This window comes from Phaethon aethereus (genome assembly GCF_964289735.1).
Source record: "Phaethon aethereus genome assembly, chromosome: 4".
NCBI lineage: Eukaryota > Metazoa > Chordata > Aves > Phaethontiformes > Phaethontidae > Phaethon > Phaethon aethereus.
The window spans coordinates 25,641,725-25,668,028 of NC_138578.1; positions in this window are offsets into that span (position 1 = coordinate 25,641,725).

A 26,304-nucleotide genomic window follows, 5' to 3' on the forward strand; every position below is an offset into this window, starting at 1 on the left:
CCACAGAGCTTCAGAAGTGAGAGCTGCTGAGACCACAGGGATGACAGACTGTACTGCTTTGCTCTCCCACATGAGTCTTCCTCCATCTGATATAGATCCTGCAGCAAAAGCCCTGGTGTCCCAGACCCACACCTTCTCAAGCACGCTGTCAGACTGGCACCTGCATTGTCCAGACATAGAAAGGGGCTGAGAGGGGACAGAATATGCTCAGTTGGTCAATATCAATGACTTTTTTTTTCAAAACCTTGATCAAAAATGGGGAGGTTTTCCTGGGGAAAAGAGGCACATCTCTAACACAAAAATCATTCTCCTGCTAAGTGTCTTGTTCATACCAGCAATATAGATGTTCTTGTGCTTAAAATGAATAGCCAGATATTAGTTTGAGTCCTCATAATCAGAAACAGGCTAATCATTTTGATGAAAAATAAAAAAGGAAAAAAAAGAAAAAAAGAAATATTCAGATTGTGGCAGACCCTTCCACTCAAAAGGTTAAAGTTTTGAAAAGTTAAAAAGATGCAAAAATAGGTCTTATAATAAGAAATTGCGAGGAACCTGTGCTACCATAACAGAACTGAACATCCTTCCTATGTGTTAAAAAGTCTCTTTTCAAAAGGGCAGTTGAAAGCTTGGAGAAGCTGTCCTGAGGAGAAAACCCATGCTGTCTAGGTAGTCATCCCACCATTTTCTGTGTCCCATGGAGTTTGCCCTCCCAGGGGAACAGTATTGAACTTCTAGTGCTGACGGGAGGGAGCTCAGGAAGAGATGAGAAGCACCAAGTCTATGTAGTGACAGAACCTCTCCCACATGTTCTTGCGTAGGTCATAAAATATATGCAGGACTGCAGTTCCTCTGTTCAGATAAACTGTTGCCTCACATCTTTTGGGAGCACCGCTTACTGCAAAAGGCCCCAGGATACTGTGGGGTCATGGCTGCCTACTTATCTTCAATATGGCCTTAAGATACAAATATTTTGTAATAAAAACCAGCTGGAACCAGCTATAAATAATAAGATCCAGCAAAAGCTGTCTATACTCTCATGCATTTATTTTGATAATGTTGAAGTAAATGAGATATCTACAATTGCCTTAAGTGGACTATAACTCCAGGTAGTCAACTTCCACTTACAACAAAGCTGTAAAAGAAAAAGAAACTAGATGATAAGGAAGTCTACTGTGCTCCTGACAGGTATGATAGCTGAGATACCATCATTATGGACAGTCTGGTTCATTTGAAGTCAGTTTCTTTTATTTACAAATGTCATACATCAAAATGAGAAAGAAGTAGTTTTGCCACCGGCTTTTGTTGAAATTTTCCTCGTTGAAAAAATCGTAACTAACCACCTCAAGGTACATTTTCCTTCATCTTTCTATCCATACAGAACTCTCTGCAGCCAGAATGTTTCATTGTTTTTACGACCGTTTTGCTTAATGTAAGAGATGATGAACATTAAGAATATTTTCAAAAAGTATCATAAAACTAGTACTGTCAGTGATATGATGTTGCATGCTACATTTTAACATGATGCCAGTGATTGCAGAAACATCTGAAACACAAGGAAAGAGGTGACACGGGACCTGCAGTCAATTGTAAATTTGTTTGTACTGACAGCACTCAGCCATAATCTCACAGCTCACACTGTAGAGATTCCTAAATGGGATAGAAATTGTTGTACCTAAGCTCTGTCTCTGTACACAGCTGAACAAAAAAGCCATGATCCTAACGCTTCTAAAATGCTTTTAGAAGCAGATGTGGCGTAGGAGGTAGAGAGAAATGTAGCCCCTATTACTGTGGTATAGTCCATTTTCTTGATTTTTCTGACAGCACAGTTTAATAATTAAAGATGTAGAGTAACTCATTGTGTTAGAAGTTATCCCCTCTATCTCTCTAAAAATAGTTGGGTCTTCATCTCTTTTCTGTAACTTATGTATTCATTTATTCGTTCATTTATATCAGCGTAGATTACTGCAAGCTTAGCCATACAATAAGATGATTTTTACAGGGCAGAATTTTATACCCTTTTTTTCATGGACCACTGTAGAATTAGCTCTGCAGGTATGCCAGTCTGAAAATGAACATCTGTGAGCCCAGAAGCAAGACCTCTGAAACCAGATATCTGAATTAGGAACCCAAAGCATGAATGAAGAAGAAATGAACTTAAATCCAGGCACTTAAATCACTTGCACGTTTCTGAAATTTTACGCAAAATCGCACTTTTAAAAGAGTATAATCTAAGAAGTATGTTTATGAGCGAAGGAATCCTATGTTAACATCTAAAATAAATGAGCATTATCTCACATAAATGTACAATGTCAGCCACTATGAATCTCTGCAAGAACACCATGCAATGGAAAGGTTTTTCTTTTTTCATTTTCTTCTTTCCCCACTCAAAACCAAATAAAAAAAAACCCCATTCACTTAAGAAGCGATTGTCTGTAGACCTTTGAAGCCAAGGAGGGTGACAGCAAGGGCAAGAGGCTTATTTCAAGGGTCACATTTCATTTGCATAAGCAAGTAACCATAGGGCACTGTGGAATGTCTGTAAATGGATTTCATTACAGAAATTCAGCTTAAAGGGACTATAAATAATCCTCTGACAAACATTGTATATTGCTTCAAGTTCTTCTGTAATAAAAATATTTTAGTAACACAACAATCCGTGAAAGCAGGAAATGAAACAGGAGGAGCTGCACATCTTCCCCTTTTCTCTCTCAGGGCAACATTATATTGTAATATGTTTTAGAGGAAAAAACGTGATATTCATATTTTTTTAGCAAAGTAATCCTATAAAAACAAGGTTATATAATTCCATATGGCTGAGATGGGGTGGCTAAACAAATATCCAGATCTTTACTAGCTCTTCTCCCCTGGAGATCATCTGTCCAGCAGGACAGGTGTGCAGACTGCATGGTATTCTGCCCAAAGGAACATCTCCAAATAGATTTGAGTGTGTAAATCTTCTTGGATGAATTTCAGTGGAGAAGCCATTTAAAGTACACTTTTCCATGGGTTGAACTTTTTTGACTATATGAAGAAACAATGACTGTCTAAGGCCCCAGTTCAGCCAAAGCATTGAAGCAAGTCACTAATTTGGTGCACACTTAACTCCTGTTTACTCCAGCAGGACTTAGCTCTATGGTGAAAAGCTCTCCTAAATGGGGAGGGATGTACTCACATGCTTAAGAGCTAGTGTGTATTTAATGCTCTGATGCATTAGTCCCCAGCAGTGTAGGGTGTTCCAAGCTAGATGCAGCTAGATGGACAGCAGACCACTCATCAAATTTCACTTTATGCACTGAACTTCTGTGAGGGCCAGAAAGTCACTGGAACTTTTGCAGTTTTCCTGTGGTTAGAAATACATCCACCCTTAAAGACAGTTCGCTTGTCATCTTCAGAGAGGAGTTTGCAATACTATCTCATGAGGACTTCATCCCCCTTGGGGTCCTAGCAAGGAACAGCCATGTTCTGAAGGGCATGGAAGCTCTCCTCTGCACTGGCAGTCACCTCTGCTGGAGAGTTTTGGCAGTACCCCAGTCTAGTAGTAAAGGTCTCACCAAGTAGTCTGTCCCTATTGTTTCTAACAATATACTTGAAAAGAAAAATATAGAGATACTTCTGCAAAAGGAAGGAAAAAGTGGGCCTTTAAAGCAGTAATTTAATGTCTGTTTATGTTAGTTTTTGTTTCACCTTGTTTACCTTTCAAATAACCACAATTATTCTCACACTGGCATTACTGTTTTCTCTGGAATAGATGTGCTCCCAGTGAAAAATCCAATTGAATCAGAGCATGTAACGAGAAAATGTAATCCATCGTTATTAAAAAAGACAGCTTACCTTTATCTGGGTGTTAAATAGTACAAATCCATGAGAGTCAGTGAATGTTTTGAAGTAAAAACGAAGGGCATTATGAAGGCTGAAGTGGATTTGTCACTGAATTATATGTATTACCTCAGAAATAGTCTAATATATTGTTGGGGAAGCTATAGGTTTAGGGGTGGGAGAGAATAAGTCCATTTTGCTTGTTTTCCACATTTCCAGAGGCACTAAATGACATTTTAAATAGCAGGCTATTTTGTGGAAAATTGTGAGATGAAAACGAAGGTTGTCCCTGAAGAGAAATCACAGTTGTTTCACTGCTTATACCTGAATGTTGCTGCTCACTCTCTGTGTATCAGGAAATGTGAACCAACTTGCTATATGTGAAGGGAGGCAGCACGGTCACAGGTACCAGCACAGAATAGCAAGTTCAGCAAGGCAGTCCCTGTCTCCAGCTCTCCGGACAACTTGGTCAAATCACTTAACCTTCTTCTGCTGTCTCCACCATTAAGGAGGTAGTACGAGTTACTCATCTTTATGACGCACTTCAAGGACTACACACCACAAGAAAGCCACAGAGATGCTACATGATTGTAGTATTTTGTGCATTTGTCATTCTGAAACAACAGTTGCTGTTGACGGGGGAATAGACTTACTGCATCTCTGAAAATAAAAATCGAGCATTCTTCATTCCTAGGCTGAGGTTGTTTGTACTAGAAGAGTGTGAAGCACTTGTTACAAACCCTGAAAAGAAAGCAAAATGGCTTTACTAGAAGATTTATTTAGAGAAGGCTCAAGTTACGAGGCTTGAATGCTTGTAGTACAGGCGGGTGCTCTGGGACAGGGTTTTGCTTCAGTTCACTGTTGATGCAAAACTGGAGCTGGACTTCGGGTGGAGTCAGGCAGTGTTTGTGAACTTTGCCAGTTTTGAATGAGACAGGAGAAATTTACCCAAAGTCCTTGGATTCTAGGTCCAATTTTCAGAAATGTTTTCTTACTTCTACAAGTTCAAAGCGACAGCTTGCAATCAAGCAAATCTGTCAAGTGTTCAGTCACATGAAACGTACGTAAGCATGACAAAACACTTGTGTGAATCCACGGTGCTTCTAATGTGACACACATGCAATGAACTGCTGCCAGAAAGAACTGCTGAATAAAGCCCAAACTTAGCCTTGTCTCCTTCCCCACAAATCGAATGTCTTCCTTCATTCAATCCCTGCTTGTGCCTTTTGTTTCAAGCTGGGAAGTTTTTTCAGACGAAGTGATTTAGGAAGTTTGGGGCAAGATCCTGAACAGTTACATCTCCACGTTTGTTGGCAAAGTAGTGGTAAACTTGCCACAAGCCATGAAGCCTGTGAACCCCTCTTGTCTAGGTTCAAAACCAGCTCTTTGTTAGCTCACGGTTTACATAATCTTTTTTCCCCTGGTGACCTCAGACGACGTAGCCTCACTCAAAATATTTAATGAATGTAGAGAAATAGGTATGTGTTGTTTAGCTTTTCTACATATTAAGGATTATAGCCCCTGACCTCACAAGGAAAGACTGCTTACTCCTCATCTGAATTCCTCAGTACCTGGGCTGACTGGCAAGAGATGAATTTATAGAGATACAACATTCAAAGAAAACAGGTTGTGTGGTTCTGTAGCTATCCACTCAAACACTAGAAACGGCTCTGATGATAACTTCAAAAGTGAGTGACATTTAGGTCTCCTAGAGTAAGAAAGAGCAACACAACACTGAATTTTGCTTAGGACCTGGAAGAAGCATATGCTTAGGACTGCGTGGGAGAAGTTCTCTCTATTGGAGAAAACCTCATTTCTCATCCCCAGGTTCTTTAATTCTAAGTTCTTTTCCTCTCAAACTACTGTTTTTCTGCTAATGTATTTTCTCTGTTCATGGTAGAAATCAATATAGGATAAAGATCCATAGACATTTCTTCAATATCAGGCAATTTTGGAATGTAGAAATGGTTTCACATTGACTGGAATGAATATTAATTAAAGGAGTAAAATTTCTATTGCAGTTTATATATTCTACAATGCATTTCTATAATTGATCTAGAAAAAGGTACTCTTAGTAGTGACAGGATTGATCCAAACACTTATTTTTTTTACAGATAATTCTAAAATATTTTATCATTTAACAAGGGAAGAGAATGACAAAATCTTATCTTTTCTGTGTGCCCAGTGTCAAAAACACTAAATGAACTTTTAGATTATTTGGAGTACAACTTTCTCAATAGAAAATAGATGGTTGTAGCCAACTAGGAGGCACAACAGGTGCCAATATTTGGGTGGCAAAGTGTCTTTTTGACCTCTAAACCAAGGTACATCATTGTATCTTGTGTTCATTATTACAGTACAAAGGGAAAAAGTATGAACATGACTCAAAATTAAGTGAGAGAATCATTTCACAGAAAGGCAAGATAATGAACATAACCATGACAGGTTAGTACACCTGCATCTTTTTAAGATCTTCTAGGGATAGGAACATCTGTGCTGCCAAAAAGGAGCTCAGACAGTTGGCCTTCATGGACCTGGCACTACATTTGACACACCATGATACGCCTTTTAGTCTCCCTCTTTCAAGAGCTATTTTCATTTGGTTACTGGTGTCTGTGAATTAGAAGGGGAAAGTGTACACGACATGTGCGTCTGGAAAGGAAATAGAGTAAATAAAAATACTTCTGAAGTGGGATGGCAACAGTGAAGTTGGGGATCTCCGATTTAGAGTACAGGAAAAATTGAGAAGAGATAATGCGATCAAAGAAATGGTTTTGTTAAAACATGATCAGCTCATGGACCATTTAGAAAAACAGGCAAATAGTGGTCAATTGTTTGCAATGAATTATTCACCCTGTTCTATTGGAACACAACAATCCCAGAATGCTAAATTAGGAATTAATCAGGATGCGATCTCTCACTCCTCCTGTTTGGCATTGTCATTGACCTTATTGGTAGAGAAGCTGAATATGGATACAACACAGAAACAGAAAGCTTAAGCAGTATGTCAAAATGCTTAGGTTTTAGCTGGCAACATACCTCCTATGAGTAACAATCATCAGACAAACAACGATCAAAAAACCTCTGTAATATTTAAAGAAAGATAGGGCTTATCATTAATTTGGGATAAAACAAATTCAACAAAGTTAGCAATTCCTCTCCCAGGCATTTGGTAGAAATACCAGTACACCGGAGATGAGTAAATCCATTTACATTCATAGTAATGGGAAAGACTGAGGGAATAACTAGAAAAATATGTAATGAATTTGCAAGGTGAAAATCATCAGAGTTCAACAATGATTTAGTCTCAGAAATTATGTAGGAGAAAGATAGGATTATTTCATATAGAAATAAGAATAAAATGCCTGCCATGGCAGTCTTTGGCTGGCTAAGCAGACCCTTCATTGAGCAGGGTGCACAAGGAGGAAACTTGTGGGACTTACCAAGGTACAGGATATCCAAAGCGCAGGCCAAGGACACACAGACTGGAAGAGCATTTTTCATGCCCTAGAGCAGTGCTGGATTGTCTCATAAGTATCCAGCACGAGATACTAGGAGTCCCTCAGTACTATTCCTTCATGTAACTTTGGTAGAAACTACACGAGGTGTGTACACAAGTTACACAAGATGATGATTTTCAGGACTGATGGGCTCTCCTGCCTAAACCAAACTCTTCTGTATCCTAAAGCCCCCGTTTCTTATTTTAAAGGCCTTAATCCTAAATACCAGTGTTTTTTGAGAAGCCGCAAAAAGCCTGAATTTGGATTTTTAGGAATACGAAGTATTCCATGTATTTCTCTAAGAAACATTATCATTAATTGCCAGAAGCACTCCTGTTTTTGCAGCCTCATCTTCGAAGGTGATGTAGACTCCCATCCACCTTTTGAATTAGTCTAAGAAAAACGAGCACATTTCTATTTGTGTATTTACTGAGTATTTTTTAGAGGGATAAGGGTTGCCTGTAAAAATCCCAATCAGCTTAAAGATGTGATGTCTTTTCAGACAGGAGTATCACTGGGGTTTTAACCAAGTAAGGTTTCTCACTTTAATAGGACCTACAAGCATGGGTCTGAAGCAAACCAGGCTCAATGTCAGGATGTCATTGCTTACCTCTGCTAGTTGGGCTCTGACGTAAAGAAATGCTTTTAATTCTGGTCCTCAAAAATGAAATAGTAACCTTTCAGTCAATTTGTTTCTTTCCTCATTTCCAAGCACTCAAAAGGTCTTTGGGAAAGGTGTTGCACAAAAAAATCTTTTCAGATGGAAATGTGTTCCAAAGAAACATGTGAGACGTCTGTACATAAACATATTTGTGCAAACAGGAAATGGCAACCCAGAAGGTATACAGCAGTCAGTCCCCCAGTCTCCACTATGACACATCTTGCCCAAATCTCACTTTCCCTAAATTGTACTCTCATGTCAAGCCAGCTCTCAGAGAAGAAAGGGGCAAAGTTGCTCACCTCTGCTAATCTTCAGTTCTCATGGCTGGGCTGTTCCGCCAGATTCTGTTTGGATAACTGGCTTCAGCTACTGATTCAGCAGAGGGCTTGCTCTGTTGAGAGAGTATAGTTACATGCTCCCAAATACTCCTGGATTTGGAAAGCAAATAAGCTTTACTTTTTTCTGCCGTCTGCTTGCCCATGTGTCTTTGTGGAGTCAGGTTTTCTGCTTTACAATCAGTCTCCTGCTGGGTTCTGTAATTGGGCTTCCAGATAAAATAATCTGGAGCGAATAATAGCTTGGAAAGAGTTCTTAATTTTCATTTTAGTGTTGTATCTTAAGATCACTTTTTTTCCTTTTCAGCTCCTGTGATCAGGGCAAATTTCCCAACAATAGCTCAGATGTTGTTCCACCAGCACATATATAGCATACATGAGCAGCAATCATCATTACTAATTATCACCCATAATATCTTAATTATAAGCAGAAGCTCAATTTCTCATTTGAGGGAATAATAGGTTGAAATATGCTAATTCAAACTAGCTTTTCCCTTTGTCTTCAATGGACGGAAAAGGATTTTATGTAATCAAATCCTTAGCATACATGAACAGCATTTACTCACAGCAACTTAAACGCTTGGCCCAAGAGTACCATTTTTTCCTCTCTGTGTTTGAGCAGTTGCTTAAATATATTAGGTTAACATTGCATTCGTTTCACCATCCAGCAATTCTATGAGTATTTTTATATTATCTGTTCCAAGGAGAGAAAGTCACACTATGTTCTTAAACCAGTAATTAAATTCATTAGTCAACATAATTTTCTCTTCAATAGCCTTTTCTTAATAGACTTCTTTTACCTATCTACTATACATCAGAATAAAAATAAAGTGAAAGACTAGCAGGAAAATATGCAATTCAAGTTTAGAAAAAATACAGTGTACAATTTGCTGCCACTGGAGTTTGCTATGCTTATACTATTTGGTGCAAAAAGGGAAGCACAAATGCATAAGGACATCTGCCTACTTGGATTACTTTTATTGAGATTTAATTATCAATTAACAACAGTTTAAGAAACTTGTACTAGCTATTGACCTTGACCTTTTGTATCTGCATAGTATTAAGGAAGTCAGAATACAAACCTCATAAGAATGCAGTTACCAATTTTTATGATAAGGGTGTATATAATGCATTCTTTCTACCTGTTAGGTATGAACCTGTTCCGTGTAAGATTTTCCATGTAAGCATATCTACGGTGGAGACATCCATTAAAGGCCTCATAGGTAGTAAATTAAACCTGACTTCAAAGACAACCCTTCCTCAGATAAATTAGGCTAGAGAGATAGAAAAGGGCAGGAGCAATCATTAATCTATTGAAGGCCACTTTCTGAAATGTACTGTTGTTTCCAAGTTCAATGACTGTTTCAAGATTAATTGTTCATAATTTTACAATGTGTCTCTATAAATGATGCACTAATAGGTGATAAAATACTGCACACTGGAATCAGTTCTCCTTTATTCTACTTATGCTAGCAAGTCAATTGCTTTAATTCAAAATATACAGGGTTACTCTGAACTCTTGAAGTTTAGAAGTTAATTTGAATGAAATATTTTCACAGTGCACAAAGTTGAGTCTCTGGGGAGATGTTGCTTGGGTGTAAAAGAATTACCTCATAAATTTACTAGGGCTCCTTGTCTCATCATTTGCACCATCACTTAGAGTGCTATGAAGGGGGGAACAGCACAATAATTCTGATTGTATACTAGTACATAGCTGAAGATTAAGAATTGGCATAACATTTTGAAGAGTGTCTTTGTCCAACCTCCAAAATTCTGTTTCATGCCGAAGAAAATATGAATGCTAGAATTATTTAAAAGATGAAGTCTTGGGTTTATTGGCTGAGATAAATTATCAATTTATGTTAAACTGTAATTTCTTTCCTAACAGTTTAATAAAACAAAGTATCATGCATTTGCAATAAACCTTTAAAAAAATTTTACTGTATTTCAGCTTCAAAACTTTCAAAGGATTTTCTCCTCTTTTTTTCCTTTTCTTTTTTTCTAAATGTAGGCCAGTTTTAAAAATAAAACCCTGCTGTTGCAGGATATATAAATCTAAAGATTTCATAGAAATATAATCACGGAGAAAACTGAGAAATCATTTGTTTATGTATGATGCAGAAAGAGAAGCCATTTGGCAAAAAATCCAGATCTCCCCACAAGCCTGGGAAGGATTATCTGTGAAGGGGCACTGCAATGTAAGGCACGCCTCCACGCAAGACATACCAGTCGTGTGTTACAAAATGGTTGCTCCCCCATGAATGCCTAATGTGGTATCTGGAGTCACGATCACCTTCACTTCTCAGACTGATAAGTGCCTGGGGAAACCTCAGTTACGTTTGGTTGGGAAAGGCGGTATGGGAAAAACCACAACAGAAACAGAAAAGAATGAGAACCAGCACTGTGAGGTGTCCTTCCTCTCATCTTTATTTGTGAAAGGGGTCAGGGACACGATAGAACCGTGTGGCCTGTTGAACAGTTTTTATATTTTTATAAATATATGTATATATAAAATTATATTTATGTGTATATATATGTATGTTGAATACTCAAATATATATTATACATAATACATTTTAATGCATATTTCACATTTGTGAATTCTGGTTGCTCAGCACAATATTAGTTTTGTCCGCATTCTGGCAAAGCTTTGCTATTTCAGAATTTATTTCTAAACTAAGTGACTTCTACTGCCTGTAGGTAGCTCAGGCAAAAGAGCTGAACTGAAAGCAACAACAAACAGACCCTCACTGCTGAATATTTTATTATTAATTTATGAGAGATGGTATTTGCAGAAACACAGCCTGCCTGCTGATTCACTGAGTGAAATATAAGACTGACAGCTAACTCTCCCCTGATTTTAAGATTTCACAGTGTTCACAGGTGGGATGGTTGAATGATGCTGATTTGGTCAGTAGAGTATGTTGCAACCATTCTTCTTCCTCTCAAAGTTTATAATATAAAAACAAAGCTAAAAGCTTGAGGCAGTACCAATGCTGGCATATTTGTTTAGCTGATCCAAAGATGATAAAATATAAAAAATATAAAATATAAAAAACCCCACTACCTCAACCTGTAATATTTGAAACAAAAGAACTGCACATTCCATTTGCTCTCCTAAGTCATGTCACTGAAAATATAAACAGCCCTGACAAAACTCCTGTGAATTAAATACTTCGCATAAGAATAAGTGTTTTCCTAACCTGGACTTAAGTGAGTTTAGGTTATTTAAACAGCTAGTTTAAAAATGAAACTTCAACACTTTTCTAGAAATAATTATCAGCAAACTCTACATACCTATATGCCCACACAAAATTTATTAAAATCTTTGATTTAAACTTTATTGCTAGCACCCTGAGATTTCCCTTTCACCTCCCTTAAAACCCAAGTTGTATTAAACTTAGCATGAAAGATGGAGAGACAGAAGAACGTAATGAAAATATATCTCTTCTCAGGCTCAAGAATGTTGGTGAACACTTTAAAGCCAGTATTGTGTGTGTGTGTGGGAGGGTCCTTCTGCTTGCCTTGGCCTGGCCAAATATTTTCCATACATAGCTTTTCATTCATAAATAGAAGTTGGATAAGTAAATTTATTAAAAAAATGAGAAGAAAGATGCACGGGGTGTGCTACTGACAAAGATGGGAAAGAAAATCCTGTCTACCAGTGCCCTTTTCACTGGAACCCCAAGTTTCCCCCTCATTCCCATAGATCAGGCAATTTTTTAAAAACTAAACATTTTAGGTAAATTGCAAAAGTACTCACAGTAGGTTAATTTGGACTTCTGGTTCGTCCTCAAGCCCTTGATGGCCTACCAAGTGCTTCCTTTTCAATTGCATTTGGTATTTTGAGTGTGCTGTATTTATTGACAAAAAACCCCCTCCAGAGATAGGCAGTTCTATAAAACTTGCCACACATCTGTTGGATTTTTGTTTATGTATTGAAATGTAATTGGGCAACTGGAGAAAAGTGGATTTGTGAGGTGTTATTTTCCTAAAGATTACATTTAATAATGTTGGTGTACCCTCCATAATTTATTTGATTAATAATATTTGATCTAAACCCAAATTATGACTTCCCACATATATGACATAACTAATGAACTGTGAAAGGAAAGCTGTTCAGATGGTCACCAATAACCAATGCTTAGTTAATCCTTTAAATAAACCGGAGCTCACAATGTGTCCCTTTGAAGTCATAAATAATGTATATTTTTCTTTTGACTTTTAATAAGCCAGTGGAGTTCATCTCACAGTCTCCAAACACATATATTTTATTATGGGCCTCTGCAGTTTACTTTAATTAGTGTGTCTGAGTGCTTTGGGAGACTTAGCCCTACTGAAAACAAACAGAGTCTTACCATCTATAAAACATTAGCTCCCTTTGGTTTATCCTGATACAGCCGAGGCTCAGTGAGAAACACATGGTGTAAGTAAACACTCATAATTGCATTAGAATTCCCGGGTGTATTGGTAATTCAAACCCTGTTTCATGATATTGTTAGAGCAGTTAGAGCAGGTTTACCAATCTCCTCGTCTTCTGGGATTTCGTGAAATTCCATTTGGAGAGAACTTTAAATGACAAATCCGATGGAAACAGCAACAGACCAAACAAGCCTCGGAGGCTCCGAAAAGGAGGCACACGGCTAAAAAAACCTTTGGTGGAAGTGTGTTTTGTCATGTCTCTGAAATTTCCCATTCCTCTAAGCTCCTTGCTGATGTGTTAATTTTTGCATAGGGTGGGTGTGCCTGTGTCTTCTTCCACTGTCCCCTGAAGAACTTTTAGTCCAAACTGTCAAACAGCCTGATATTCCTATTTCTCAGCTAATTTTCCCAGGAAATGATGTAGTCAGCTCCAAAATGAAACATATAAACCAAAATGAATACCTATGGTCTTAGTAGTATGTTGAATGATAACAGGTATATTTTTTTACAGAAGGGAAGAAATCATTGTTGAAGGCTTTCCACTGTAAGGAGGATTTAAGCAGTTGAAAATCCTTCACATGCCTATAATTTACAATTTCTTTTTCCAACGGAAATAAAGCGTCCCTATGAAACAGACTTAATAAAAATAGAAGCAGACTGGTTTGACTCAAGAAAAAACCACAGCTATTAGACTTAAACCAAATATTATTCAAATTAATGTTGGGAACCAAATTTCACTCAGGCCCTTACCCTAAGCCCCACATGTACTATCTGCATCTTCTGGAGTTCTAATGCAACAATTTGAAAGAATAAATGTTGACTTCCTTCATGTTCCTTCCATAATGTTGATGTAAACACAGTATGCCTGCTTAAACAGCAGGATTATGGATTCACTATGAAATGAATTGCATGTGGTTTTACTGTTTGCCTGAAAAATATATTTTAAAGGTACAGTGCTCCAGTATTTCTATGACAAAGTTTTCCAAACTACAAAGCGTCTGCTCTAAACAAAGATTTTTTCAGCGACATATGACTTAGTAGCTTTACAAAAGAGCAGAAATTTTCATACAAAAAAATCACAGAAAAAAAATTCATCTAATTTTTAAAAGCAGTTCAGCGTCAGGGATGTATATCTTTACAGAAAGTATACTGTCTTGGTGAGGCCAAATTGCAATGCCTACCGCTAACAAGTACTACCTGTAATTTTCCTTGTAGTCTTGCTACTCATGAAATACAGAAATATTTATTTCATTAAAGTGCTAAACAGTTCTGACAAATAAAATGAAAAGACATTTCATTCTGCTATCTGACCCTTGAGATCCTCTTGAATCATTTGCACCTTTGTACTTCTCCAAGCTGGTCCTTCTATGTTTACTGGCATTTGTTTTAGCGTTGGCTTTCTTGGCCGTTAACGTTTCTTTGGTTTGCGCCTTCTGTTTTTGCTCCTATGAAATCCTCCTCTTAAACCTGCGAAGACTTTTCAAAATCTAATCATCCTCCCTACAGCATGTTTATAAATCCATGCCACTCCTCTATGTTATAACGATGGGTGCAAACAGAACACTACCAATAAAGCCAAGCTACGTCCGCTGAAGGGCTGAAGCCCGAGAGAGCCAACGGCGGGTGGCCGGAGCGAGGCTTCCCGCGCTGTCCCAGCGGGAGAGGGGGTGGCTGGGGCCCTGGGGCTACCTGCAAATCACAGCGCTGAGCTCTGCGGGGCCAGTCTCGCTGGCACCCCACGCTGCCAGGCTAGCCGTGGCTTCCCCTCCTGCGCTGTGGAGTCCCGGGGCTGTTTCAGAGGTTATAAACTGAAGGTATGACCAAGAATTCACCGCTCATTTTCCCTTCAGAAATGCTAAGCCCCTTGTTAGCTGCAGCCTACATATGCAGAGCACAAGTTTGGAAGATTTACAGCTGTATTTTAACAGTGACATTTTGCTCACCCTGCTACCCTGTCAGCAGGGAAACCTGTGCAAATGGGTCTTTCATTCAACCATGTTTCTGCCTCTGGAAAATCCGAGTTGAAAATCATCAGCTCTACTACCACAGTAGTAGTACTGTTGGTCTAAACGACAATCTTTTCTGTGGAGAATCATCTGGCCCAAAATCCACACCAGTTTCACGCATGAATTGTGCTTAAGTGACTAATGCTGGATGAATTCAGCTTGTTCTTAAACACCAATTAAACTTACATAAATATACAACCTCTGATGCTGAGACTCCAGCAAAGCTGCGGTACTAGTAAGGTTTGCTGAAGATATAATTCTAAACCCCTCCGCATGGAGTAGTTCCTCTTCATTATATTCATCTGTGGAAGTTATGCTGAAATTAAAAAAGGACAAACCAAACCCAAGTTTGTCAAAACAGACCATATTTATAATATTAAATAATTGAAGCTATAAGTAAATATATACAGTGTCGATAAAATTGAATTATCAGGCAAAGCATAATTGGGGTTTATTTAAACTGTGATTGACTCCATTTATCTGTTATTCCAGTGGATATATAAAGATAAATTACTTTCTCGGAAATTGAGACACAACCTTCTTTTTTTTTAAAGATATTTTTCTTATCAGGTTTTCATTAGACAAGGCGGCCTGCTTTATATGTTTGTACAGTTTAAGTAGGCTCTTAGTCTGTTTGTTAATACATCATGTTTATTTAAAAATCCTGAAGGAAGTTATTAATCTGTCAAAACTTTAAAGATTTGAAGCTGATAAATAAATTAACAATGCTAAATAATTCTTTGTGTTGTCTAGAAAAACACAAAACAAGTCTTACTGTTCTTCTCTACAAGGTGAAGCCTGGATTGCTTTGAAATTACTCAATATTTACCTACACTACACAGCTGCCAGAGCTTGTACTGGTTGATAAGTACACCCACTGGCTTAAACAAGGTGCCTTTCTGACTAGAAAGGTTGGTCAGGAATCAAAAATATGCTTTAATCCAATTTTCAATTTCATATTGCAAGAGGTGCTATGGAATGATTGCCATTTGCAAAAGAAAAAGACAAGCACAATTAAAAGCTGAATCTCTAATCCCTCTGCCTATGGCTTAGAACCGGAGCCAAAAGAAATATTGCCTTAACAGGTACATTTCCCCCGAGGGGAAGCACACCCTCGACCACCTAGCTGGTGAAATGAAGAGGTAAGAAGATGTTCAGGTGTATCAATGGCCAACAAATTGTGTGTTGGCTCCTGACAGAAAAGCCTAGAATTAGTGGGTGGCAAATGCGAGCTCTGTTTTCTGACGGTGGCTGTTTCAGCATGGTGGCAAATCAAACGGCATTATTTTTCGGCCCCTGTCTCTAGCAGCCAAGTCACACACCGAGCCGTGAGAAAATCCGTGTGTAACTGACTTTTGTCTAAAGAGACATCTGAAAGTGGTTGAAGGGCAACGTGAACTGCAAACCACTAATTAGACTAATTAATAGTAAGGGCGGATGACAGCTTACATTGTGTCTCACTACCTGAAAGAAGTGCGGATATTAATAATTTTATTGTGTGAAGAATAAAATAAACTGAATCTATTACTTTAATACTTGGGAAGAGGGGGCTTAAAAATATTTTCTTCAATTCACTGAGGAGCTCCCCTGTTCCTGCAAAAGTTTTGCTCAACAGCAATAACTCAGACATGGTAGGTGAAAGATTTTACTTCCTTTTAACACAAAGAGATTTTTTTCTTAGATCTGGTTCATCTACAAGATAAAACTGCAAATGTTTCTATTTGTCTACATTAACAGACAGACCATTGCATCTCGTTTTAACAAGGTGCAATTTTACACTTTTCATGTAATCTCCAGTAGAAACAGAGCGTGAATAAGAATCTGTGACCAGGCTTTGGTGCGGACTTCAGAATGCTTCCTCGTGGCAGCAACTGTGAGCGTTATCAGGCCTTCTCCTAGACTCTACAGCATGGATCCCTTAAGACCAGACAGTGCCACTACCAAGACAGCAGTAGATAATTGCAAGAAACTGTATCAGGTAGAGATGGTATTGCCAACTTCCTCAAGTTTCTCTTGCAACATCTGTTGTTTTTTAGAGCCCTATCTCAACACGAGAGAACCTCAGCTCTCACTTTAAAATATAAGTTACTACCCTCTGGCTTCAGGACAAAAGTTTGAAAATGCAGATCTGAAGGGTTAATAAATTATCTTGGTCACTCATTATGGAACTCCTAATGCTATCTGGATATACACAACACAATTCAGGTAGAAAATGTAGTAAGTATCACAGAACTTTTTTTTAAAAAAACCAAAACACACTGCAAATTTTTTATATGACAGATTGTTTCTTTCCTCTCTCAAAGTGTCTATAAATAGACTGTCAGTTTTTTAAGCTTCCTTTATTTTATGATGATTACTAATGCTGTGCGTAAGCCTCAGGTTGTAATAAATGGTCAACTATCATTGTTCCGAACTGAAGTACTGAACAGGCCTGTACATGATCGGTTGTGGTTGCTCTCATTTCACAACACAATTTCCCACCCCTGATTCGATAGTCATAATTCTGACACAGAAATTGTGAAAATGGTTTAATTGCCCAGGAAGAGGCACAGAGCACCTCAGGCAGCATGAGAAGATTCATTCCTACATGGTCTTACTGCCTTTTGGGACTCTACTGGCCTTGGCCCTTACACCTGCCCTATGAGATTTACTAATTTACTGAAGAGTTAAAGTAACATTTTCTCTCAAAAATTCTTAAGAAATAACAGTTAAATCCCAGTGTTATAAATATTCACTGTACTCTTAATGCTAGGCAAGCATATGCATGTGAACCTAAAAGTGGAGCCATTTCAGAATGAGAGCATTCTTCAACAAAACTGTTCTGTGGAATTAGTCAACAGTGAGACTCAGGAATGTGATGTCATACTCAGCCTAGATGTGCATTTTCAGGGGTAGCAAGAACTCTCCTATTTGACCTCAAAGCCGTATTTTGCCATTGTATAAATAAATACTGCAGGACCTCAGGGTCAAACGAGTATGGTCTCTGCACATAACGTGGAAAACAAAGCTCACTCCATTCCATTGTGGCTCATCTGTGCTTGACAGTATCTAAGCCACAAACTTACAGGATGAGTGCAATTCGCAGAATCTTTGAATCCCTTCCAAATCAAACAGTCCCGGCAACTGTAAAATATTCCCCTTTTTCTGATGATGCACATTACGTAGGTTAAATTTTGATAGGCTCCTAGTAAACAAATAGAAAGGAGTGAATTAAAGCAGAACCCATTCTCTTTCTTGCCATCTGATAAGACAACTGTTCATATCATGCTGTTCAAACTAATGTCTCCCATCCCAGTTCAAACTATGTTAAGATTTTCTTGAATTCAATCATATTTCATTCACATGTCTGTAAACAGGCATTTCCTGAATGTTCACTGCTGTATTTTACTGTATGTTCATACTTACATACAAATCCACTTTTTTGCTTATGCTGTCTGAAATAGGTTCCCTCGCAATTATATCTACATACATCTACAATTACTTAACGATGCAAAGAACCATAACTCTATTAAACTGACAAACTAAATATATCCTGTGCTTATTAAATTGGCTTATTAGACATAACCATAACACATTCCTAGATAAGAAGGGGCATTGGCTTGGCCTGGTTAAAGGAGTGATATTTTTCAGTTATTTTAATCTGACAACACTTTCAGGCCAGAATAATGTGACAGTTCTCTCAAAATGAAAGTTTCCAAATGGTACGTAGGCAGCACACAACTCCTTTCCCAAGTTAAGATTTTATTGATTCAGACAACAGACTGGAAGATATACTCCAGTCTATATTCAGAAAGACTGCTTCTGAAAGTTATGAAAATGGCTTAGGCTTTATCAACAACAAATGTAAATTAATAGCATACTTTATGATTCTGGACAAATAACAGCACAATTAAAACCCATGGGAATTTTATCACTCATTTCTCTGGGATTGGAATGTGAATTTCCCTCTCAGAGTGAAACCATCCCCAAATCCTGGGGCATTCATAGCCAAGCAATGGCTTTATTCATAGCCAAGCAATGGCTTTCAAGGATTTGCAAACATGAATAAAGCCTCTGAACTCTTTCACCTGGGAAGTTTTTTCACATTTTACAGATGGGAGTACGTAGGGAAGTTAAAGGCCTAATGCAGAATAGCATTTTGACACCGAAATAGAAATTATGTAGGTGTTAATAGAAAGTTAAGTAAATAGGATTAAAACCTTTGTGAGCTGCTGGTTCACTGGCACAGTTTAGTCATTTTAACCTGTAATTTCTGAAAGGATTGAGACAGTAGGCCCTGTTGTAGAAGGCATCCCAACAGGGTGCAGCATTATCTACACCGTAACAAAAATATGCAGCCCCCATGTCCAGGTTGCAGACAGTCTAGGATCAATTCCCACCACTGTCTGAAGAGATTCAGTTCTGTTGCTGAGGGACTCAACACTCCCATCTCTCTAGAGAGGGTTGCTCCCTGCTGAGCGTATCAGTGTCTCCGGGCACTGCCTGGGGCACCATCCATGTCTGGTGGCATAATCCAGGCTTCTGGATTCAGCTTTTGCAGCCAAACACACAAAACTGTGCTTAAGCCTTGCCCCAAGGTTTCATAGCCAGTCAGGGATGAGGCAAAAACTAGAGCCCACATTTCCTAGTAAACAAAACTGTTTTGTAATGCTTTGATCTCTAAGTGCTCGGCTTCAATGCCTGTTATCATCACACCCCAGAAATCCACACGAATTATTCGAGAGACTTTGGCAAGCTGAGCTACTAAATGCAGCAGTCATTCTGATTTTTCCTTCAGACACTTGGTTGTGTCATACTGCAGTTGGTGTGACAAAATGTGGAGTATTTGATAGCGTTTATAACTTGAAATGGCAAAATGCAGCTGTTTCCTTTTATTGAACAGCCAGGAGTCTTGATAGAGCTCATGTAACAAGTTGGACGCTATAAAGGTGAAATTTCAGCTAACGGGACATGCTCCCGCTGCACAGATTGTAGGGAAATCAGACCTGTGTCTACAGGACTGGTTGTACTGGGTTTCTCATATGTTGTTTCTGAGTCTAGTAGGAAGTTACATGCTAGCTGTTTTGTTGCTAATTTACTAAATAAAATTTAAGTCCTCTATAGGCTACTGGCAGAATTTCAAATGCTTGAGGTTGTCCATGTTATAGCCTGTACCTTGCAAAAATGAACTGACTTGTAATTTTGAAGACAAATACACTCCACCAGAGAGATGGAGCAGAAACGTGTCCTGTGCTTGGAGCTTGTGGAAACCATTTCACAATGACTTTTTTCTTTTGAGGGTGGCACAGTAAGAAAATATCTCAGGGTACACTGTATATGTCCTATTTTTTCCTGATTTATAACAGCAATAAGCACAGCGTTCCTGGAATATTAGCAAAAATATTCAGATAATGACTTGGGTAATAAAAGGGATGATTTTATCCTTTGTTCGCTATGGATATCGCTGTCATTGGACTGTTAAGGCTTTGAGGTCATTCACTGCGGTAAAGAAAAGAAGACAGAGGTAAACAATGGAAGGAAAAAGGAAGTGGCATGTTCAGTGCGAATAGGTAACTGTGAGACTTAGGACATTAATGAACAAACTGCTGAATTTTTATGAGTTTAAGAAGTAAGCATCCTTGGCAATCTACTGTATTTCCATAGCTCAGGCAGCAGAAGGGAGAGTGCTCAGCTCACTCTGGTCTTTCAGCTCAGGCTGTTAAGGAAAATGGCTTTTGGCTGGAGGGCTGGAATTTGTGCAGTGGTGCGGTGGCTCAGCTGGCTTTCCTGGGCTGGAGGTTGCCACAGAGAGGTGAAAAATTGGGCAGAAACAGAAACCATGGCTGTAATGTTTGCCAGAGTTCACCTCTTATTCCTCAGAACACCAAGTAAACCACAAATAATATAAGAAATCACTGGTGCTGTCTGTAGGTGCAGTGTTTTTATATATTCAGATATGGGGAAAATGGATTATAGCTTCACTTCAAGGCAAGTAGAAGGGGGATGAAATATATCTTTCTGCTCTCCACAATGAAATATATCTTTCTGCTCTCCACAAGGCAATAAAGGAATCATGGCAATTCCAAAAAGCCTGTCTCTTTCAGCACTTTCTAAAATATTTAGTATTTCTTAAGGCATGCCCTTATGAATAAAATCAGAGTGATTCTAGGTAATTCTAGGTTGTTATAGCTCACTTTTTCCTTCAGTCTATCAGTCTATACACCATACATCAGCCCTCTAGAGCCTTCTAGACAAAACAGAAATTACATCTCAGCAGGTGTCCTTAAGGTACAGGAACGGAGCAGAGTCTGATTTAAGGAACTGAGTGAAAAATAACACAGCTGGCACAGCAGCGAAGGTCAGAGTAGACTCAACGCTGAATTTGACTGCTTTGTATTTGAGTGAAGCTTGTCGTGGCTAAACCACGGCACTTGAAACGGTAATTCAAGTTACCCTACTTGTTACTGACTACTCTACTGGTACTGAAGTATCAAAAGCTGCCCTGACATCTAAATATCAGTGATTTTCATGTGATTTTTCTAATTCACATTGACAGGCATTTTGAACCTGTGCTACACTTCAATACCTGCTGGGATGCCAAAAAAGGTAGCCAGAAAACAGAAATGTCCACAGAAAGAGAGTGGTTATGTTTTAAAAGTGATATCAGCATTTTTAGGAAGACTTTTTATCTCCTTTTGCTGAATTCTATGCCTAGGAGAAGATACCAATTCCCAAAGCTAAAAGAAATACAACACGTGAAATGCAAACATTTTGTTCTGGAAATTCATGAAAGATTCAGTCTAAAGTGTTTTATTTAAATTCATGTAGATTAGAGAGAGATTTATTTTTTACCTATTTGCTTTGAGGAAGCAGTAATTTCTTCATTAAGATAAAAAAAAGTAGTATTAAAAGACTTCAGTTGAAAGAAAAGGAAACAATAAGAAGAAAGCTTTAAACCTTTTGAGATTTCATGCACTCTTCAATAAGATGAAAGTAACATTTTTAAGTCTTAGGTTCACTTAGAAACATTTTGAGGTGTGCTGTTACCACATCTCATCAGCTTTTTGCACTCTAGAGCCATTTCAAATCTTATTGTGGTATGTTTGGCAATACACTTAAAAGATTACCACTTAATCTAGTTAAGTAAGTTTGACTTCAAGCAAGTGTCTATCTGTCCATCCAGCTGCTTATTACTTTTGGTTTCTTTGGAAAAGAAAGGAAATGAAAATCATTGAGGAAAAAATGGGACAACAAAGTCTGATCTTACTCAGTTTTTCTTGCAGCTGTGAGTGTTACTAGACAGACTTTTTAGTAAACGGATTATTGCCATTAATTCCAGTGGGAGCAAGGCTGTTTCCGGAATGCCTCATTTTCTATGGTTGACTTTATTTTAAATGAAAATTGTTTCTGTCTTTGAAGAACTGAAGTGAAAGAAAGTTTTGTCCTCAAGTTCAAAGGCTGCCTAATGCAATCTGACATGCCACATTTCCAGTTACTGTGGGGATGAAGAAAGGAGGTAGAGATGCACTTTAAAAAGGTGATAGGCACCTATAGGTATAGCAGTCATCTTTATGTGACAGAGGGGTAGCTACCCCACTGCACAGCAGTCTTCCCTCTTGCCCTTCAGAATGTAACTCTACGTAGTCCTGGTCTCGAAGATGCTCCCAGTTACTGTAGCCCATACAAGTTCGAAGTCCATGGATAACTACACAGACATTCTAGACCCAGCGAGGGTCTGAACTCCAGATCTTCCAGTTTCTCACATAGTTTGCTAGATATTCCACACTTTCCATTTTGCTGTATCAGACTTTCAGAGACAGAGCTCTAATGAAAGACAGGAGGTAAATAGGAGAATAAAGAGAGTGGCAAAATGTACTAGAGAATGGAAGTAAGGTTTTATAGGCTGCCTTAACTCTAGCATTTCTTAAACTTTCACCTTACATTCTTCTGTAAAGCCATTCACTTCCTAGCTTTTTGAAGTGAAAAAGATAGGTAAAACTTGAAAAGATGACACTGCTCTGTATGGTAGGAATAGAAACAACCACTGAAACTTCTGCTGGTTAGCTCTGAAGACAGAGCACTAGTGCACGTTCTGTTACTCATAGAGGGGTTGATGCAAAGTCCACAGAATGTGATGGGAATATTTCTACTGACTCCAAAGGTCTCTTGTGCTCTGAGAGACTAAAAGCACTGAGCTTTTAGTGTTCATACTTCAAAACACAGAATAGTGGGAAATAACTTTCAAATATATTTTTTTTTCTAATTTAAAACTTGTGGCATGGGCCCAGGGTACTTAAAATCTTTATAAACTTCAATGGATTTCACCAGAACACCAACTGAGGTAATAGAACCTCATTTCTGCATTATCATCAGTTTTCACACTTTGAGATACCAGACTTATTTTAAAAAAACAAACAAAACAGTTGCAAACATTTTTTGTAACCACAAAAAGCGTGTGTTAACTCTTTTGTTAAATAAAAGCAACAGTGAGTTGGGAGTTTTCTGTTTGCTTACTTTTTATATCAGGAGATCTTAAGTTGCTTTGCACAGGACGGCAATATTTCACAGTTGGGGAAACAGGCAAAGCGACTGCAAACTCATTCAGTAAGCTCAAAAGTAAAAATAGAATTCAAGTTTTCTAGATCCCTTCCTGCAGCTCTGACCACTTGCCATTGCTACTGTCTTCTTCATATTGAGGAAAAACTTAGACACACTAGCTCAGAATTAAAAGTGCAGTTTCTGCAGCAGGGAGGAACTAGTCATTGGAAGTTTGACAATGCAAGAAATGGAAAAGGACTTTTAGAATGGAAATTCTTATGCTACTGCTACTCATTCTTTCTATATACATAAAGGTATGTCTTGAAATGATTAAAGATAATTAAGTTGTTATACTGCTATTTTAAACACTAAGATTTCATTTGCATTAATAATTACCTGCATGTATGTACATGGTGTGATCCCTGCAAAACTTAGTAATTGTGCTTGGCTTAGACAGCAATGACAGTAAAACATTGCCTGAAGGAAAGATACTGAATTTGAAATTATTTTATATAAATTTTGATTTTTTTCTAGCTAGCTTCACTATTTTCACACTAGATTTTGTACATTTTCTTCATTGTAGAAGGTATAGCTAACTTTGTTGCAACAGCAACATACTAGTAAACAAGTCTTCTATGTTTATGTTTCCATTTTCTGTTGCAGTCTGGGGCTTATTTTTGTCTCCCATGTAATGCGAGAGACACCTTCAAAAACATATTCTCTTCTATGTCCCTTCCCTAAAGAAAACCCAATAAAGTTGCCATCAACTGCCTTTAAATTCTCTATCTTTTTCCACTACCTGTGATAGAAATCTGTGGTGATGTTCAGCTTGGTACATTTTCTGACATAAAATCCCACTCAGTAGTGAAGAAAATGGAAGAAATAGAGCACTAGAAGAAGTAGTCAAAATAGAGCGGTAACATGAAATGGAAGACATGTATTAGCAAAGCAATGACCCCAAAATATCTTCTCTCATCTATATGCTAAACATTTGGATTGCACTTGCAGTTAAATTCTTGGAAGCTTCTACTCACTGTAAAAAAAAGCACCACAAATGCGGCCAAGCTAGTCCATTTAAACAAGCATAGAAATGAGACTATTTTGCCAGGTAGACAAATACTGTAAATATTCATATTTGTAAGAATAACAACAACAAAAACCTACAGAAACCAACTACAGAGGGACATCTCATGCATGCACATGTACCTGTGTTTCACCTGTGATCTATAGTGGGTGTTAATAGCAAGAATGCATTGAATTCTAGTTGTTACTACTATCCGTATTCCAGATCTCAAATATCACCTGCTTGTGATATCAGCTTATAGGGGAGCACTGAAGGCTAAAATTGCACCCTTCCTAGAAACAGGTTATATTGACAATACTGAAAATACTGAATTAAAGATATTCTTAAAAAATGTTCCTCCCATGCATTCTAAGAGGCCTTCAGAGTCTTATCTTTTGACCCCACATAGAGGTCTAGAAAACAGCCATCCTATAACTCCTCAGTTATACTAGCTGAAACTTCACAAACCTCAGTGAGAGGGTTTTGCCCTATTGTATACCCTACTGAACAGGAATGAAGCCCAGAGAGATAAGTCAGTCAAGGGACTTTTGCCTTTAGGGCTGCAGGCAGGGTTGTTCTTTTTTTTTTTCTTTTTTTCCCCTGAGAGCTGGATTTAGCTGAAGAGATGAGACTTTTTAAGAAAACTTGCTCACTTAAAATAATGTATCCTGATAACTTGAGTTCTTATACAAAAAGTCAGATGGGCTTTGGCAGTAAGTTCAGACAGTCTGTGTTGTACTGAAGAGCACATCCTGTTCTCTGCACTATGATATCTGACATGTCTGGACTCATATCTCAAAAGCTACTGTATTAGTGTCAGGAGAATATAGGACACTTTCCTACTTTTTGTAGGAGATGGAAATGAGAGAATATAATTGTTCTTTTCTGGTATATACTACGTGTGACTGAAGTCTGGAAAATAGCTGGATAGATCTTGTAGTTATAAATAATAAAATGAAATTATCTGATCTTTTTATTATTAAACAATATATCCATCAATTTTCACTATCCTGATGCTGAACTTCATATAAGAGAAAGCTAAGACATTACAAAAAACACAGGAAGAATCGTATGGAAAAGAAACTTAAAGAAGAAATATGTGAAAAGTCAGTCTGACAGCACTAAAATCATAAAAAAGATAAGGGAAAACAGAAATTTAAAAGAACTGACAATTGCACTGATGCTGTTTCAGTATGTGATACTCATATGGAAGATTGAAAGAACAGATGGCAGTGAGAATGAATCCAACAGCCATTCAATATACACTTATTTGTGCCTCTAGAGACTATTGTTAATTTTTTCCTTATCCCCTTATGACTGAGAAGGGTAGGATAGGGGCAATCTGTTACTGCTCTAGCAATTTTGTCTTCTTCTCTATAACCTAAGCAGAGCTATCAACAGGCCTAAACTGCCTGATTAAGATCACGATCTGGATTTCAAATCTTCAACACTTAAACTATGGTTGGGAGGGGGATTTTTCTATTCAGTGATATATGGGTATCTATGGATATAGAGATGCATGGGCAAAGCGTGAAACTTGAATCTGCGTTTGGACCCTGAACACTGTTGTGTTTGGGGAGTAAATAGGTGGTGTACACTTGTAGTTTGGTTCAGACTCCTCAATAAGGATATATATGGAGGTACAACATGTAACAATATGAAACAGCTCATAAGCTATATAACTTGATTATTTTTTAAAATTAGAGAAATGTAGGTGCAACATGAAGAAGCGACAGAGGAATCCTAGTGCAATAGCTGTTGCTCTTGAGAAATGGATCACACAAATCATAAATACTCTTCCAGGCACCTACTGCACTGGTCAATACATGGCATATGACAACCTGAAGTGATGAGGGACAACTACTTTGAAATGTTTGGGTTTTAACAAGGAATTAATTCAAGTTAAAAAAATATCATTTTTATTACTTGTAGATATACTTCTATGCCATGTTAAGCAACAGTCCTAGCCCTCCTCCTTCTCCAC